General features: G+C 49.8%; 1 non-coding gene across 1 annotated transcript; it reads right to left on the bottom strand.

The window, feature by feature from the left end:
* Positions 1 to 1610: 1610 nt before the first annotated feature.
* trnat-ugu (transfer RNA threonine (anticodon UGU)) lies at positions 1611 to 1683 on the bottom strand. Its single transcript has one exon. It is a non-coding gene; the product is annotated as a tRNA-Thr (tRNA).
* Between the last annotated feature and the right edge of the window lie 17879 nt (positions 1684 to 19562).

The raw sequence follows: 19562 nt of genomic DNA, 5'->3' as shown, positions 1-19562 counted from the left end.
GGGTGATTCTTCCTCCTAAGTTAAGAGAGAGAGTTCTAAAGGAACTGCATGAAGGTCATCTGGAGGGAGTCAAGATGTAAAGCCTTGCTAGGGCTTATGTGTGGTGGCCGGGTATCGACCAACAGATAGAGGATCTGACGAAAAGCTGCTCAGGGTGCCAAAAAGTGCAAAATGCACCTCCGATTGCACCGCTGCATCCATGGGAATGGCCTTCAACCCCATGGCAACGTGTACATATTGACTTTGCTGGTCCTTTCATGGACTCCATGTTTTTAATTGCGGTGGACGCACATTCTAAATGGCCAGAAGTGATTAAGATGACTACCACTACCTCGGAAAAGACGATCGCGGTGCTAAGAACGATATTTGCAAGAAATGGATTGCCAGAACAAATATGTTCAGACAACGGACCGCAGTTCGTGTCAGAAGAATTCCAGAAATTCATGAAGAAGAATGGGGTGAAACATTATACCTCTGCCCCATATCATCCGGCTACAAACGGGTTGGCCGAGAGATTTGTACAAACGTTCAAAAAAGCAATAAAGGCCATGAGCGAAGATCAGATTCCACTACAACACAAGTTGGACAAATTCCTACTGGCATATCGAAACGCCACTCATGCAGTGACAAACCAAAGTCCTGCCATGATATTCTATAACAGGAGGTTGCGGTCCAGGTTGGACTTGTTAAAACCAAATGTGCGGAGGGAAGTTGAAAACAAACAGTTCCAGCATATAAATAACAAGACCACTCGGAGTTTCGAAATAGGACAACCAGTGTTAGCCCGGGACTATAAAAACGAGAAATGGCAATCTGGAACAATTCGGGCCAGACAAGGACCCCTGATGTACACGGTAGATATTGGTGAAAATGTAATACAGCGTCATGCTGACCAACTGGTAGAATCGAGAACAAGGGTCGAACCCAGGGTTACGGCAGAGACAACCGTGGAAGAAGTTAGTGAACCTGAAGCATCTACCTCAGAAGTGAATGTACCTGAGGATGATGTCCAATCCATAAGAGATCAACTAGATGAGTCACCCCAGCAACGAGAATCAGAGACCCCTGAAAGGCGTTATCCAACTTGAATCAGGAGGCCTCCTCAGAGACTGAATCTTTGAACTGTTTTGCATGAAGTTGTATAGATATATATCTATATGTTATTATGTTATGTTAAATGGGGATATAACTGTTAAGCTAAAAAGGGAGGATTGTGGTGTTTGTAACCTGTTCCACCTTAAGAGAACTACCTTAAGAGATGTACTACTTTTTCTTGGCTGCTGTATACTGTAATACCGGTGGTGACCACACCGGTATATAAACGTTGTGTAGGGATTTGCTGGGCAGTTCAGCCCTGACCTCCGAATAGTAAAGACCTGTTAAAGTTATTCTTGTTGTCTGTGTCCAGTGATTTATAATAAGCATAACTGGGACACACAGACTTAACAGTAAGGAAGAGAGAAACAGGCAAAAAGGGGGAGTACAGGGGAATTGAATGGAAGGAGAGGGAAAGGTGGAGATTGGGAAGGAAGAGAAAGCCTGTTCTCGTGTTGGTCTCGGAGCTGTTTCATACGTAAAAGTAAACATGCTGTGAATTAACAAATTTGCACAGGCCGCAGTGAGATTTGAACTTACAACCCCTGGTTTACAAGACCAGTGCTCTAACCCCTGAGCTATGGAGCCACCTGCAGTGGATTGCTTCTCACTCCAGTTAGTGCTGTGCGTTTGAAGAATGAGGCAGGGCGCAGTTCACCACTCAGATTGTGTCCCATCCCCCGATACCTGCCTCAGGCTCTTCAATAGTCACCTCTCAACAACAATAGAGCAACATTCACGTACTAAAACGTCCCAAGGCAACACAGTTACACTCTCAATAGCAAAATACTGCAGATGCTGGAAATGCGAAATAACAACAGAAAAGGATGGAAAAACTGAGCAGGCCAGGCAACACCCTTGGAGAGAAATTATAGAGTCAACGTTTCGGGTCGGCACTGAACACAGGGCTCACACAGAACACAAGGCCCGCACTGAACACAGGGCCCACACTGAACACAGGGCCCACACTGAACACAGGGCCTGCACTGAACAAAGGGCACTCACTGAACACAGAGCTCGCACTGAACACAAGGCCTGCACTGAACACAAGGCCTGCACTGAACAAAGGGGCCGTAATGAACACAGGGCCCACACTGAACACAGGGCCCACACTGAACACAGGGACCGCACTGATCACAGGGCCCGCACTGAAGACAGGGCCTGCACTGAAGACAGGGCCCGTACTGAACACAGGGCCCGCAGTGAACACAGTGCCCGCACTGAACACAGGGCCCGCACTGAACACAGTGCCCGCAGTGAACACAGGGCCCGCACTGAACATAGGGCACTCACTGAACACAGAGCTCGCACTGAACACAGGGCCCACACTGAACACAGGGCCCGCACTGAACACAGGGCCCGCACTGAACACATGACCCTCACTGAACACAGGCCCCGCACTGAACACAGGACCCGCACTGAACACAGGACCCGCACTGAACACAGGGGCCGTACTGAACACAGGGCCCCCTTTCTCTCCCCCTCTCCCTCCCCTTCTCTCTCTCTCTCTCCCCTCACTCTCTCTCTCCCCTCTCTCTCACTCATTCTCTCTCTAACCCCCCCTCCCACTCTCTCTCTGTCACTCTCTCTCTCTCCCCCTCTCTGTCTCTCCCCCTCTCTCTCTCACCCCCCTTGCTCTCGCTCCCCCTCTCCCTCTCTCCCCTGTAAAGTCCGCTCCTTAATAATACACAGACTTCGGGAGAACAGTTTAACAGGTACTTTACTGAACAAGAGGCAGCTTGAAACTGAAACTACAGAAGCCTGCTAGGGCCATTTATACAAGGGTGGTCACTGCTGGTACTGCAGCCTAAGACCAGTTATTCCCTTAAAGGTACATACACAACAATTCCTCCCCTATTAGATAAACAGTACATAACATTCATTTAACAACTAAATAATAACTAATTACAATTACAATTTTCTCAGTAATATATACATCAACTGAAATTGTCATTTATAAGTTCAGTCTTTGAGGAGGCTTCCTGATCCGGACTGGATAGCGCCTTTCTCGCGTATCCTGTTCTGGCGGTGGAGTCAATTCTGGCTCATTGTCATTGGTTGGTTCGTCAGCTTCCAATACCCCGGCTTCTGAGGTAGACACAATCTGTACTTCGGGCTCATTACCAGGTACACATGCTTGTGGTACAGGTTTGGCTTGTTCCTGTGACTCTAGAATCTGGTGAGCATGGCATCTCACGATGCTCTCTCCAACGTCCACTGTGTACATTAGTGGTCCCTGCTGTGTGCATATCGTGCCTGGCTGCCATTTTTCTGTTCGGTAGTCGCGGGCCAAGACTGGTTGCCCTATCTTGAAGCTCCTGGTTGGCTTCTCATTTATGTGCTGGAACTGCTTATCCTCAACATCTCGTCTTATGTTTGGTTTGAGCAAATCCAAGCGACATCTTAGTCTCCGGTTGAAAAACAGTACAGCTGGAGTTTGGTTGGTTACTGCATGTGTCGCATTCCGGAAAGCAAACAGGAAGTTATCCACCTTGTGTTACAGTGTTATGTCATAAAACAAACCTCTCAGCCAATCCATTTGTGGCTGGATGATATGGGGCAGATGTGTAATGTTTCACCCCATTATTCTTCAGGAGCCTCCGGAAATCCTCAGACACAAACTGTGGGCCATTGTCGGAACAGATCTGTTCTGGCAAAACATTCCTGGCGAAGATGGTCCTTAGGACTGCAATAGTTTTCTCCGTGGTGGTGGAGGACATTTTAATGACCTCTGGCCATTTCGAATGGGCGTCCACAGCGAGTAGAAACATTGAGTCCATAAATGGACCAGCGAAATCAATGTGTACCCGTTGCCATGGAGATGAGGGCTACTCCCATGGATGTTGCGGGGCCTGTGGTGGAGCGTTTTGGACCTTCTGGCATCCTGTGCATCTCTTGGTCATATCCTCGATTTCTTTATCGATTCCCGGCCACCACACAAACGCCCTGGCTAGGCTTTTCATTTTTACCCCTCCCAGATGACACTCGTGAAGCTCATTGAGTACTCTATCTCTCAACTTGGGTGGAATTACCACTCGGGATCCACACATCAAGGTTCCCTGGCACACTGACAGCTGTTCCCTCCTTGGCGAGAATGCTGGCAACAGTGAGTCGCCATATGCTGGCCATCCATTCACCGTCAAATCATAGACCCGAGAGAGTGTTGGATCATTTCGGGTTTCCTTCTCAATACTTGCGTTTGTAACAGGCAAACATTCGACTATGGTCGCATGGAATATCTCCACAGGGTCCACTGCAGGTGCTTCTTCCGCCGTAGGCAACGGTAGGCGCGACAGCCCATTAGCGTTTCCATGTTGTTTTGTACCTTTGTACTCCATGTCATACTGATGTGCCCCTAGAAAAAGTGACCATCTTTGCAGCCGTTGCGCCGTCATCACCGGAACGCCCTTCTTTGGGTTAAAAATTGAGACCAGGGGTTGATGATCAGTCAGTAGGGTGAATTTCTGCCCGTGCAGATAGTGATTGAACGTCTTCACCCCCCACACCAGGCTGAGGGCCTCCCTGTCAATCTGGGCGTAGTTATGCTCGGCTGAGGTTAGCGAGCGCGATGCAAAGGCTATTGGCCTCTCTGAACCGTCACGGAATTTGTGTGACAGCACCGCTCCAATGCCGTAAGGTGACGCATCACAAGCCAACCGAATCGGTAGTGTTGGGTTGTAGTGGGCCAATACTTCTTTTGAAGTGATTTGGCATTTACAGTCCTGAAAGGCATGCTTACACTCATCACTCCATTTCCATGTTACACCAGTTTGAAGGAGGGCATTCAGTGGGTGCAGAATTGTAGATAAATTCGGCAAGAACTTATGGTAGTAGTTCACCAACCCGAGGTACGACCTCAGTTGCGACACATTTTCTGGTGCTGGAGCCTTGACTACAGCCTCAATCTTGTCCGGCGACTTATGCAACCCTTCCTCATCAATCATGTGGCCACAATACGAGATTTGTCTCCTGAAGAACTCGCATTTGGGACGGTTGGCTCGTAGCCCATATTCCTGCAATCTCATGAGCACCTGTTCCAAATTGGCAAGGTGTTCATTGTCATTTTCGCCCGTAACCAGGATGTCGTCCAAATAACACTGGGTCCCCAGGATCCCTTGCAGGACTTGTTCCATTGCCCTCTGCCACATAGCCGGGGCCGATGCTACCCCAAATACCAGTCGATTGTACTGGTAAAGGCCTTTGTGAGTGTTTATCGTGAGGTATTTCCTAGATGCTTCTTCCACCTCCATTTGTAGATACGCTTGAGCCAGGTCAATCTTTGTAAAACGTTTCCCTCCAGATAGTGAGGCGAAAATATCTTCTATCCGCGGAAGCGGATACTGTACTGTGTGCAGGACTGTGTTCACAGTCACCTTGAAGTCCCCACAGATGCGAACCTTCCTTGGCTCCCCAGGCGTGCTGCTCAATGCTGTCTTCATTACAGGAACGATGGGTGTGGCCCATTCGCTCCAGTCCACCTTAGACAGCACCCGCGAACGCTCCAGACTCTCCAGTTCAGCTTCCACAGCTGGGCGTATCGCGTATGGCCTTGAAAAATTTTGGGGTTGCGTTATCCTCAATCTTTATGGTTGCCTTTACTCCTTTTAGAGTCCCAAGTCCTTGTTGGAACACCTCTTCCGCATCAGATAGAATTTGTGACAGACGTCCAGGTGCGACGTCATCATCTTTTTTGTCAGTCACAGTTAGTGCCAGAATGGAATGCCAATTCAATTGTAGTCTTCGGATCCATTCACGTCCCAATAATGGTGGTCCTCCATCTCGTAGTTGTAATGAAATCTGTTTGTCTTGATCCTGTATTCGTTTTGCACTCATGTATATTACCCTCCCCCACTGTGTATAGTTTCACTTCCTCTTTCCCGACTAACCTGGGAGGTTCCAGGTCTTGGCTCTTGGCTCTGCCCCTGACTTCTCTTACATAAAGATCCCAGGATCTGTATGACTCATTCCTGTGAACCAGTCGGCGTGTTGAGATGTTAGCTCTGATCTTAGTGATTAAAAGCCAACTTGTTAAAGTCTATAACTTCTAGTTTTGTGGTTATTGAAGGCCCATCAGGGCCCATGAAAATACCAGATTGTCGGAAAAGCCCATCTGGTTCACTAATGTCCTTTAGCAAAGGAAATCTGCCGCCCTTACCCGGTCTGGCCGGTATGTGACTCCAGACCCACAGCAATGTGGTTGACTCTTAACTGCCCTCTGAAATGGCCTAGAAAGCCACTCAGTTGTAACAAATGTCTACGAGAAACAATAATGAGAATAAAAATGGACAGACCAAACGGCATCGACCTTGGCACCAGCTTCGGACACGACCAAGGCACAGACAGCCCAGTCGACCCTGCAAAGTCCTGCTCATTATAACACCTGGGGATTTGTGTCAAAATTGGAAGAGCTGTCCCACAGATTAGTCAAGCAACATCCTGACATACTCACAGAATCAGACCTTTCAGCCAATATCCCAGACTCCTCCATCACCATTCCGGGTTATGTCCTGTCCCACTGGCAGGACAGACCCACCAGGGGTGGCGGTACAGCGGTATACAGTCGGGAAGGAGTGGCCCTGGGAGTCCTCAACAGACTCTGGACCCCATGAAGCCTCATGGCTTCAGGTCAAGCATGGGCAAGGAAACCTCCTGCTGATTACCACCTACCACCCTCCCTCAGCTGATGAATCAGTACTCCTCCATGTTGAACACCACTTGGAAGAAGCACTGAGGGTAGCAAGGGCACAGAATGTCCTCTGGGTTGGGGACTTCAATGTCCATCACCAAGAGTGGCTCGGTATCACCACTACTGAGCGAGCTGGCAGAGTCCTGAAGGATATAACTGCCAGTCTGGGCCTGCGACAGGTGGTGAGAGAACCAGCACGAGGGAAAAACCTACTTGATCTCGTCCTCACCAACATAAGAAATAGGAGCAGGAGCGGGCCATTTGGCCCCTCTTTCTGCTCCACCATTCAATAAGATCATTGCTGATCTTCTACATCATCTCCACTTTCCTGCACTATCCCAGATCCCTTGATTCCCTTAATATTAAAAAATCTATCGATGTCTGTCTTGAATATACTCAACGACTGAGCCTCCACAGCCTCTGGGGTAGAGAATTCCAAAGATTCACCTCCCTCCGAGTGAAGAAATTTCTCCTCACCTCAGTCCTAAATGGTCGACCCCTTATTCTGAGACTGTGACCCTTGGTTCTAGACTCCCCAGCGAGGAGACACATCCTCCCTGCATCTACCCTGTTAGACCCTGTAAGAATTTTGCATATTTCAATGAGATCACCTCTCATTCTTCTAAAGTCTAGAGAATATAGGCCTAGTCTACTCAACCTCTCCCCATAGGACAATCCCCCCATCCCAGGAACCAGTCTGGTGAACCTTCGCTGCACTCCCTCTATGGTAAGTATATCCTTCCTTAGGTAAGGAGACCAACACTGTCCACAATACTCCAGGTGTGGTCTCACCAGGGGCCCTAGATAATTGCAGTAAGACATCTTTACTCTTATACTCAAATTCTCTTGTAATAAATGCCAACATACCATTTGCTTTCCTAACTGCTTGCTGTACCTGCATGTTAACTTTCAGTGATTCGTGTACAAGGACACCCAGGTCCCTCCGAACACCAACATTTCCCAATCTCTCTCCATTTAAAAATACTCTGCTTTTCTGTTTTTCCTACCAAAGTGGATAACTTCACATTTCTCCACATTATATTCCATTTGCCATGTTCTTGCCCACTCACTTAGCCAGTCTATATTCCCTTGAAGCCTCCTTGCATCTTCCTCACAACTTACATTCCCACCCAGCTTCGTATCATCAGCAAACTTGGAGATATTACATTTGGTCCCCTCATCCAAATCATTGATGTAGATTGTGAAAAGCTGAGGCCCAAACACTGATCCCTGCGGTACCCACTAGTTACAGCCTGCCAACCCGAAAATGACCCGTTTATTCCTACTCTCTGTTTTCTGTCCGTTAACCAATCCTCAGTCCATGCTAATATATTTCCCCCAATCCCATGAGCCCTAATTTTGTTTAATAACCTCTTGTGTGGCACCTTATTGAATGCTTTCTGAAAATCCAAATACACCACATCCACTGGTTAACCCTTATCTATTCTGCTCGTTACAACCTCAAGAAACTCTAACGGATTTGTCAAACACGATTTTCCTTTCATAAATCCGTGCTGACTCTGCCCAATCCTATTATTATTTTTTAAGTGCCCCGTTACCACGTCCTTAATAATAGATTCGAGCAATTTCCCTACTATTGCTTTGCGGAACACCTCCGTTCAGTCCGTCAGGGTGACCCTGAGCTTCCGGTCACCTGTCACTTTAATTCACCACTCCATTCCCACTCGGACCTCACCGTCCTCCGTCTCTTGCATTGTTCCACGGAAGCTCAGCGTAAACTCGAGGAACAGCACCTCATCTTCCGATTAGGCACTTTACAGCCTTCCGGACTCAATATCGAGTTCAACAATTTCAGATCATAACCTCGGCCCCCATTACATTTTTACTTATATTTTTATCCACACCTTTGTTTTGGTTTCCCCCCGCCCCCCCCCCCCGCCACCACCCCCCGCACTTTCCTTTTTTTTCTCTCTCCCACATGGCAGCTGTCTCCCATTCTGCCAGCACATTTCACACCTAATCTCGAGCCGTCTTTTGTCTCCACTAGTCCTATCACCATCGCGTCTCGCTTTGAATACCTCTTAATGTCTCTTCACTTCTCTTTTGTTCTCTCCCAGCCTGGCCTCTCAATCTATTCCATTTCCTGGGCCTTTCCAGTCTTGACACAGAGTTTGACTCGAAACGTTGACTCTATTTTCTCTCCACAGATGTTCCCTGGCCTGCTGAGTTTTTCCAGCATTTTCTGTTGTTACTTCGGATTTCCAGCATCGGCAGTATTTTGCTACCCCCTACTATTGATGTCAGGCTAACTGGTCTGTAGTTCCCGGTTTTCTCTCTCCCTCCTTTCTTAAAGAATAGGGTTACATTTGCTACCTTCCAATCCACAGAAACTGGTCCAGAATCGGTGGAATTTTGGAAAATGACAACCGATGCATCCACTATCTCTATAGTCAACTCTTTCAAAACCCTAGGATGTAGGCCATCAGGTCCAGGGGATTTATTGGCTTTCAGTCCCATTAATCTCTCCAGTACTTTTTTTTACTAATACAAATTTCTTTCAGTTAGCGTTTTAGGTCGATGACCCTTCGTCAGAGCTGGAAAAAGTTGGAGATGGAGCAGGTTTTTAAGCAAGTGTACGGGCAGGGAAAGGGGGAGGGGAGGAAAGAACAAAAGGCAAGGTCTGTGATAGGGCGGAAGGCAGGAGAGATGTTGAGTCCGGCAGGCTGTAAAGTGCCCAATCGAAAGATGAGGTGCTGTTCCTCGAGCTTACGTTGAGCTTCATTGGAACAATGCAATAGCCCGAGGACAGAGAGATCAGAGTGGGAGTGGAACGGTGAATTAAAGTGACAGGCAATCGGAAGCTCGGGTTCACCCGTACGGACTGAATGGAGGTGTTCCACAAAGTGGTCACCCAATCTGCATTTGGTCTCCCCAATGTAGAGGAGCCCGCATCGTGAGCAGCGAATACAGTACACTAGATTGTGAGAAGTACAAGTAAATCGCTGTTTCACCTGGAAGGGGTGTTTGGGGCACTGGACAGTGGGAAGGGAGGAGGTAAAAGGGCAGGTGTTGCATCTCCTGTGCTTGCATGGGAAGGTGCTGAATGAAGGCGAAGGGGTGCTGGGGGTGATAGAGGAGTGGACCAGGGTTTCGCGGAGGGAGCGTTGCCTTTGGAATGCTGAACGGGGAAATGAGGGGAAGATGTGTTTGGTAGTGGGATCACGCTGGAGGTGGCGGAAATGGCGGAGGATGATCCGTTGAAAGTGAAGGCTGGTGAGGTGAAAGGTAAGGACAAGGGGAACCCTATCATGGGAGAGAGATAAATGTGAGATTGAGTACAGTGATACAAAGAAACACCAGCAGAGGGAGTTAGATAAAGGTGAGACTGAGTACTGTGATACAAAGAGACACCAGCAGAGAGAGATAGATAAAGGTGAGACTGAGTACAGTGATACAGAGAGACACCAGCAGAGGGAGATAGATAAAGGTGAGACTGAGTACTGTGATACAAAGAGACACCAGCAGAGGGAGTTAGATAAAGGTGAGACTGAGTACTGTGATACAAAGAGACACCAGCAGAGGGAGATAGATAAAGGTGAGACTGAGTACTGTGATACAAAGAGACACCAGCAGAGGGAGATAGATAAAGGTGAGACTGAGTACTGTGGTACAGAGAGACACCAGCAGAGGGAGTTAGATAAAGATGCGACTGAGTCTTCTTCTGAGGCACTCCCTCGGAACCGAGGATGACTTGTTTCCGCATTAAAAATGAGTTCTCAGGTGACTGATGAGTCCAATGTGGGACCTACAGTCTCTGTCACAGGTGGGGCAGACGGTGGTTGAAGGGGCGGGTGGGTGTGGTGCTTGGGTTGACGTGCGCTCCTTGCGCTGCCTGCGCTTGGCTTCCGCTTGCTCCCGGCGAATAGACTCGAGGTATTCGGCACCTTCCTGGATGCCTCTCCCCCGCTTTGTGCGGTCTTGGGCCAGGGATTCCCAGGTGTCAGTGGGGATGTTACACTTTTTCCAAGGAGGCTTTGAGGCTGTCCATGAAGCGTTTCCTCTGCCCACCTGGGGCTCTCTTGCCGTGTCGGAGCTCCGAGTAGAGTGTTTGTTTTGGGAGTCTCGCATCGGGCCTGCGGACAATGTGACCCGTCCATCGGAGCTGATTGTGCGTGGTCAATGTTGGGGATGTTGGCCTGAGCAAGAACACTGACGTTGGTGCATCTATCCTGACAATGGATTTGCAGGATCTTGCGGAGGCAGCATTGGTGGTACCTCTCCAGTGCTTTGAGGTGCCTGCTGTACATGGGCCATGTCTCTGAGGCATACAGGAAGGCGGGTTTCACTACTGCTCTGTAGACCATGAGCTTGGTGCCGGGTTTGAGGTCCTGGTCTTCAAACACTCTCCTCCTCAGGCGACCGAAGGCTGCACTGGCACACTGAAGGCGGTGTTGGACTTTGTCATCGACGTCTGCCCTTGTTGACAGTAGGCTCCCGAGGTATGGAAAGTGGTCCACGTTGTCCAAGGCCTTGTCGTGGACAATGTGCGTGATTCTTTAGCGCAGTCAAGACCATCTACGGCCCAAGCACCCAAGGCCCTACCCCACTGCGGGCCAAGGATGGAGAGGTGCACATCAAGGACAGAGAGGCAGTCAGTGCCCGCTGGAAGGAGCACTTCTAAGATCTCCTTAACCGAGACTCTGTCTTGGATGCGAGTGTCCTCAGCTCCATCCCACAGCATGCTATCCGCCACCATCTCAGCACAACCCCAGCCCAGCATGAGGTTGAAAAGGCCATTCGACAACTGAAGAACAACAAGGCCTCAGGAGCAAATGGAATCCCCACCGAGGCACTAAAGCATGGCGGAGAAGCATTACTGGCGCGAATTCATGAACGAATTTCTCTTATCTGGAAGGAGGAGAGCATGCCAGGGGATCTCAGAGATGCCGTAATTGAGACTGAGTACAGTGAAAGAGAGAGACACCAGCAGAGGGAGAGAGATAAAGGTGACCCACCTCGTATCCCCCAGACTGACCTACCTGTGTTCACTGCGGGATTTGTGTTCAGTGCGGGCCCTGTGTTCAGTCCGGGCCCTGTGCTCAGTGTGGGCCCTGTGTTCAGTGCAGGCCCTTTGTTCAGTATGGCCCCTGTGTTCAGTGGGGGCCCTGTGTTCAGTGCGGGCCCTGTGTTCAGTGCGGGCCCTGTGTTCAGTGTGGGCCCTGCGCTCAGTGCGGGCCCTGTGTTCAGTGTGGGCCCTGTGCTCAGTGCGGGCCCTGTGTTCAGTGTGGGCCATGTGTTCAGTGAGGGCCCTGTGATCAGTGTGGGCCCTGTGCTCAGTGTGGGCCCTGTGTTCAGTGCGGGCCCTGTGTTTAGTGCGGGCCCTGTGTTCAGTGTGGGCCCTGTGTTCAGTGCGGGCCCTGTGCTCAGTGTGGGCCCTGTGTTCAGTGCGGGCCCTGTGTTCAGTGTGGGCCATGTTTTCAGTGAGAGCCCTGTGATTAGTGCGGTCCCTGTGTTCAGTGCGGTCCCTGTGTTCACTGCGGGCCCTGTGTTCAGTGCGGGCCCTGTGTTCAGTGCGGGCCCTGTGTTCAGTCTAGGCCCTGTGTTCAATGTGGGCCCTGTGTTCAGTGCGGGCCCTGTGTTCAGTGCGGGCCCTGTGTTCAGTCACGGCACTGTGTTCAGCGTGGGCCCTGTGTTCAGTCTAGGCCCTGTGTTCAGTGTGGACCCTGTGTTCAATCTGGGCCCTGTGTTCAGTCTGGGCCTTGTGTTCAGTGTGGGCCCTGTGTTCAGTGCGGCCCTGTGTTCAGTGTGGGCACTGTGTTCAGTGCGGGCCCTGTGTTCAGTGTGGGCCCGGTGTTTAGTGTGGGCCCTGTGTTTAGTGTGGGCCCTGTGTTCAGTGCGGCCCTGTGTTCAGTGCAGGCCCTGTGTTCAGTGCGGGCCCTGTGTTCAGTGCGGTCCCTGTGTTCACTGCGGGCCCTGTGTTCAGTGTGGGCCCTGTGTTCAGTGCGGGCCCTGTGTTCAGTCTCGGCCCTGTGTTCAGTGCGGGCCCTATGTTCAGTGTGGGCCCTGTGTTCAGTCACGGCCCTGTGTTCAGCATGGGCTCTGTGTTCAGTCTAGGTCCTGTGTTCAGTGTGGGCCCTGTTTTCAATCTGGGCCCTGTTTTCAATCTGGGCCCTGTGTTCAATCTGGGCCTTGTGTTCAGTGTGGGTCCTGTGTTCAGTGCGGCCCTGTGAATTTTGACCCACAGGACCCACACTGAACACCGGGTCCACACTGAACACAGGGCCCGCACTGAACACAGGGCCTGCACTGAACACAGGGCCTGCACTGAACACAGGGCCGCACTGAACACAGGGCCCGCACTGCACACAGGGCCCGCACTGAACACAGGGCCTAGACTGAACACAGGGCCGCACTGAACACAGGGCCTAGACTGAACACAGGGCCGCACTGAACACAGGGCCAAGACTGAACACAGGGCCAGCACTGAACACAGGGCCTGCACTGAACACAGGGCCCGCATTGAATTTTGAAAAACAGCTAATTATCCCTGAACATCACCTGTGCTTTCTTGATAGTCAGAAAATGTAAACATTCAAATTATTGACTTCACTGAGGTACAGGGATAAAGATACAGAAAGAGAGAAAGTATAAGAGAGACAGAGTGAGAGAGAGAGAGGCAGAGAGAGAGAGAGGCAGAAAGAGGCAGAGAGAGAGAAAGAGAGAGACAGAGTGAGTGAAAGAAAGAGGCAGAGAGAGAAGCAAAGAGAGACAGACAGAGGGACAGATATAGATAGAGCGAGAGAGATAGAGAGAGAGTGTGTGAGAGAGAGCGAGAGAGACACACAGAGAGACAGAGGGAGGGAAAGAGTCAGAAATTCAAGGCCCAGGAGCATTTCACCAGCGGGGACTCTCTGCGAACTATCTGACTGTGCGCTCTGTTTTAATGTGTCGATTCACCCAGAATCCAAACTATTCATTCCAAATTGACATTGTCGTCTAATGCGCTCGGAGAAAAACTGCAACTCGATTTATACGGCGCCATTAACGTAGTGAATCATCCCAAGGCGCTTCACAGGAGTGTTTATCAGCCACAGACTGACACCGAGACATATAAGCAGATATTGGGACAGGTGATCAAAGAGGAAGGTTTTAAAGAGCGTCTTAAAGGAGGAGAGAGAGGGAGAGAGGACTAGAGAGAGAATTCCAGAGCTCAGGGTCGAGGCAGTGATGGAGGAGTGAGGAGGGCTGGAGGAGGGAGGGCAGGAGGAGGGAGAACTGGAGGAGGGAGGGGAGGGCTGTAGGATGGAGGGGTTGGAGGAAGGAGGGAGGAGGCACGCTGGAGGAGGGAGGGGAGGAGGGCTGCGGTCGGGGGAGATTGCAGAGAAATGCGGGTCTGGGCGGTTAGTTGGATATGTGCAGAGTTTCACAGAGTGGGGTGTTGGAGGGTTGGAGGAGGGACGGTTGGAGGGGGACGGAGTGGAGGAGGAGATTGCAGAGTTCTGCTGGTCTAGGCCGTGACTGAGTGTTGGATTTCGTTCAGTGTTGATCGGAGTTGGTGGTGGAGGAGGAGTGGAGGGGGAGGGAGGGGGACGAGGGCTGCAGGGGGGAGGGGATTACACAGATAGGCGGGTCTGGCTGGAGAGTTGGATGTGTTCAGTGTTCTGTGGAGGGGGTTGAGTGAGGGGGAGGAGGAGGGGAATGTGGAGATCCATGGGTCTGGGCGGAGAGTTGGATGTGTTCAGAGTTCCAAAGTTTGCACCAGGATCTTGAGCTCGTGGCTCCAGGTTTCGAAGCAGAATGCAACATGGATCTGGGACAGGTTGGACCTCTGCATGTCGTTCCCCTCAGGACCGTCCTTCAGGTAGCTGTCTACCCGATAACAGCGTTTCTCCTGTCCAGGTAGGTAAAGAATCAGAAGATAACAGAGGGCCCACACTGAACACTGGGCTCGCACTGAACACAGGGCCCGAACTGAACACAGGGCCCGCACTGAACACAGGGCCCACACTTGTTATGTATTGTGTGTTCTCCTCCCACCTGTGGTGGAGCTGTCACAGCAGATAAATGGTTGGGTGTTCTCTTGGTTAAGTTTAGCTCTCTTTGTTCGGAACTCTCCAGAACTTCCCTTTCCCTTCGAATAAAGCACTTCATGTTTGAATCTCTGAGTTCTGTGTTCTAATTGTGTCTAGGTAAAAAGGTACCGACACAACAAAGTGGCGACGAGGATGGGATGAATCTGCGTACGTTACGGGTGCAGTGAGTAAACAGAAATTTAAATTTGAAACGTGAGATGGCTACTATATTAGGAAACATCGGTGATTTTGATGAAAATGTGGAGCAATGGAGCACTTATAAGGAACGTTTTGACTATTTTGTCTTGGCGAATGCGGTGGCAAACGAAAAGGTCATGCCTATCTTTTTGAGTGTAATGGGGCCGAAGACATTCAATTTACTTCGCAGCCTTGTGCAGCCAGATAAGCCAGGAACTAAAACACAGAAGCAACTAGTGGAAATTCTTGGCGCACATTTTTCACCAAAACCTCTGGTTATTGCTGAGAGATTTAGATTTCACAAATGGAATCAAGAGGAGGGGGAATCAGTGACGATGTTTATTGCTGCTTTAAAAAGGTTGTCGGAACACTGCCAGTTCAAGGAGGTGCTGAATGATACCATTAGTGACAGACTTGTGTGTGGTCTGCAAAGTGCAGCCACACAGAAGTGCCTTCTTACTGAGGACAACCTTATTCTTGAAAAGGCCATTGAAGTTAGTGTTTCCATGGAGATGGCGGAAAAGGAGGCTCACCAGTTGAGTTCAACAGGGAGAGTTCACAAGGTGTCGTCTGAGCCTAAAGGTGCGCGGAACGGCACATGTTACCGTTGTGGGAAAATGGGCCATCACGCTAATGACTGCTGGTGTACGGAGCTGGAATGCCGAAATTGTGGCAAAAAGGGTCACATTGAACGTGCCTGTAGAGGTAAAAAAAGAACAGACAGAGCTGGGAAGCATGGAAGCAAAATGTCTGTATTTGGACAAGAGAGGAAAAAGAGTGTTCATTCAGTGCAGTATGATGGAACAAGCAAAACAGAGGGGAGCGACACCTTTGAGGAGGAAGAGGTGCACATACTGACGGTTGCAGGTGGCTCAAATGGCTACTGGGTGTCACCACTGGTGGAGGGACAATCAGTGCGGATTGAGGTGGACACAGGCGCGGCTGTGCCCCTTGTTTCAGATACTGTCTACAGCAAAATGCTAAAGCATCTTACCCTTCAGCCAACAAACATTGTGCTAAAGACGTATACCGGCGAACCTGTGACCTGGAGAGTCGCCATTGAGGTGACAGTTAAATTGAACGGACAGACTGCAAAACTGCCACTATATGTGGTAAAGGGAAATTACCCATCACTACTGGGACGTGCGTGGCTAGAGAAAATCACACTGGACTGGCCTGCAGTCCACATGATGTCAAAAGGGGAGTCAGGCCTGACTGCAGTGTTAAACAAACATGCAGAACTCTTCAATGGGGAACTTGGGAGCATGAAAAAGATTAGCGTGAGACTGGACAAAAAACCTGACAGCAAGCCGAAGTTTCACAAAGCCCGACTTGTACCCTATGCAATTAGGCCAAAGGTTGAGGCTAACTTGGAGGCCTTAGTAGAGAATGGAGTCCTGGAGCCTGTGAGCATGAGCAAATGGGCCACACCCATTGTTCCTGTCCTGAAAACAGATGGATCTGTTCGAATCTGCGGGGATTTTAAAGTGACTATTAACCCGGTGCTGTCTGCGGAACAGTACCCTCTTCCCCTCATTGATGATCTTTTTACGGGCCTGGCCGGAGGGCAAAAATTCAGCAAAATAGACTTATGCCAGGCTTATCTACAAATGCATGTCGATGACAAATCAAAGGAGCTGCTGACAATTGTGACACACAAGGGGCTTTCCAGGTACTGCCGCCTTCCGTTTGGAAATACGTCGGCCCCTGCTCTATTCCAAAGGGCAATGGATCAAATTTTGAGTGGACTGCCAGGAGTCCAGTGCTACCTGGACGACATCCTTGTCACTGGGACAAAAGAGGAGGATCATCTTCTGAACTTGGATGCGACACTACAATGACTGAAAGAGTATGGACTCAGAGTTCGTAAAGACAAATGTGAATTCTTTCAGTCTTCAGTTGAGTACCTGGGGCATGTGATTGACGCTACTGGCCTGCATAAGGCGCTGTCAAAGGTCAAGGCGATCGTGGAGGCCCCAGCACCACAGAATGTGAGCCAGTTACATTCATTTCTGGGGCTACTTAACTACAATGGGAAGTTTATTCCAGACTTAGCAACATTGCTGAAGCCGTTACATCAGTTGCTACGTCAAGGCAAAACATGGAAATGGACTGAACTGTGCAACGAAGCTTTCGCCCAAGCAAAGAAAGCATTGCTGAAATCGGAGGTCCTGACACACTTCGACCCAAAGCTACCCATGCAGCTAGCATGTGATGCATCACCATATGGTGTGGGAGCAGTCATATCCCACATCATGCCTTCGGGTGAAGAGAAACCTATCGCCTTCGCATCACGCACCTTGAACAAGGCCGAGAGTAACTATGCGCAGATCAAGCGCGAGGCCTTGGGAATCGTTTTTGGAATTCGAAAATTTCATCAGTACCTGTTTGGGAGAAGGTTCACACTCCTGATGGACCACCGTCCATTGACTTCAATCTTCGGGCCCCACACCGGAATTCCATCTCTCGCTGCAAGCAGGATGCAAAGGTGGGCTTTACTGTTGTCAGGACACACATACGACATCAAATCTGTCACTGCAGTTCAGGTGCGAAGGTTCACCCGCAATGATCCAGTCCTGTCTGAGGTAATGGATGATGTCATCCGAGGGAGATCTATAGGAGATTCTCCTAGTTTGAAACCTTACGTTTCAAAAAGGAATGAGCTCTCTGTCCAGGCAGGTTGTCTTCTTTGGGGACGCCGTGTCATCATTCTGCCACCTCTGAGGGAACCTATACTGCAACAACTTCATACAGGCCACAGTGGGATGGTTCGGATAAAGGAAATGGCAAGAAGCTCCTTCTGGTGGCCAGGTCTCGATGGGAATATTGAGGAGAAAGCCAAAACATGTTCCCCATGTCAAAGGGTCCGGAATGTTCCACAGCTGGCAACCCTACACCCCTGGGATTGGCCTGCTGAAGTGTGGCAGCGAGTACATGTGGACTTCGCCGATCCTTTCTGTTGTGTATGTACCTTTAAGAGAATAACTGGTCTCAGACTGCAGTACCAGCAGTGCCCACCCCTGTATAAAAGGCGCTAGAGAGCATCTGTTTCGTTTCATTTATGCCTTTCACCAGTAAAGTTCTGTTTGTTTTCTCTCCTGCTAGTCCGTGTCTCAATCATTCACGGACTTAACACTGGCAACGAGTTAGAAACGAACTTACCTGCAAACCAGCAGCAGCTCCGACGACGTTGTTGAAGGTTGGAGCCAGAAGAAAGAAAAAAAAAAAATAGGCCAATGAAACTCGAGAAACGGGCGTCGACCATCAATCATCGAGTTCAAAACTTGCAGGAGAGACTGTTCAGAGCCAGGCTGGGTTCCTCGGTCCGTGGTTTCCCAGCTAATCGGGCTGGTGGCAGGTAGTGCTCTGATCCTTCCTGGGCTGCGGCGGGCTGAAGCTTGATCGGGTGGCCTTTCAATGGGGCCGGGCAGCGAGTCGGGAAGCAAGGAGAGAGAGAGAGGGTGGAGCACACAGGGCGCGACCGGTGTTTCAAAGCTGGGCAGCGTTCGGACCTCAGAAGAGGAAGGGAATTGTCCCAGACGGTCCGCTCCACGACGGGAAGATAATAAAAGAAAATGAATTAATATTTAACGCGCAGGAAACCGTGGAAAGCAGCGCTAACAACAGCGGGGAAGAAGACAAAGCACGGGAGGTGCCATTTTGTTAAATCGGGGAGGAAGGCAAAGCGCGGGAGACGCCATTTTAGATTTGCAAGATGCCGAAGACTGGCTGTATCACTGCTTTTGATAATACATTAGAAGACTGGACCACGTATGTGGAAAGAGTCGAGGTATATTTCGAGGCAAATGAAATAGCGGAGGGGAAAAAGGCATCAATATTGCTAAACGTAATGGGCGCTAGAACGTACGGCCTATTGCGGGATCTGATTACTCCAGCCAAACTGAAGGCGAAGAGTTTTAATGAAATTGTTGCTATTCTACAGGAGCACTTAAACCCTGCACCGCTGTTGATAGCAGAAAGATTTAAATTCCACAGGAGAACTCAGCACAAAGATGAGAGCAATGCTGAGTATCTTACGGAACTACGCAAGCTATCAAAGCACTGCCAGTTCGGAGCAGGACTGGCAGATACCCTATGGGACTAATTTGTCTGTGGACTCCTGAGTGAAGGAACACAGAAGAAGTTACTCGCAGAAAAAGAGCTGACGCTAGATAAGGCTTTCAGCGTGGCAGTATCGTGTGAAGCAGCAGCCAGGGGAGCTGCAGAAATTCAACAAAAACCACAGGAATATGGCACCCGCGAAATGACACGGGGATTTGCAAAATGTTATTGCTGCGGCAGAACTAACCATGACCAGAAGGACTGCTGGTCCAAAGACAAAATATGCAGACAATGCGGGAAGATTGGACACATTGTACAAGCTTGTAGGTCTGGGAAGAAGACCAGTGACAACAAAAAGTCTACTAAGGAACCGTCCAAGAAAGTACAAAAGATGACGGACAGTAGTTCCGAAGACCAGATGAGCGATAGTGAATCCGAGAACAGGAGATTAAGCTGTCTCAAACTTCACAATGTAATCGCAAAAGAGG

This window comes from Somniosus microcephalus, unplaced genomic scaffold (assembly GCF_052327205.1).
Source record: "Somniosus microcephalus isolate GS21.2 unplaced genomic scaffold, FLI_Smic_1.0 unresolved_chr2, whole genome shotgun sequence".
In the NCBI taxonomy this organism is placed as follows: Eukaryota; Metazoa; Chordata; class Chondrichthyes; order Squaliformes; family Somniosidae; genus Somniosus; species Somniosus microcephalus.
The sequence above is the reverse complement of the archived record's forward strand: the minus strand, read 5'-3'. Positions and strand labels throughout refer to the sequence as shown.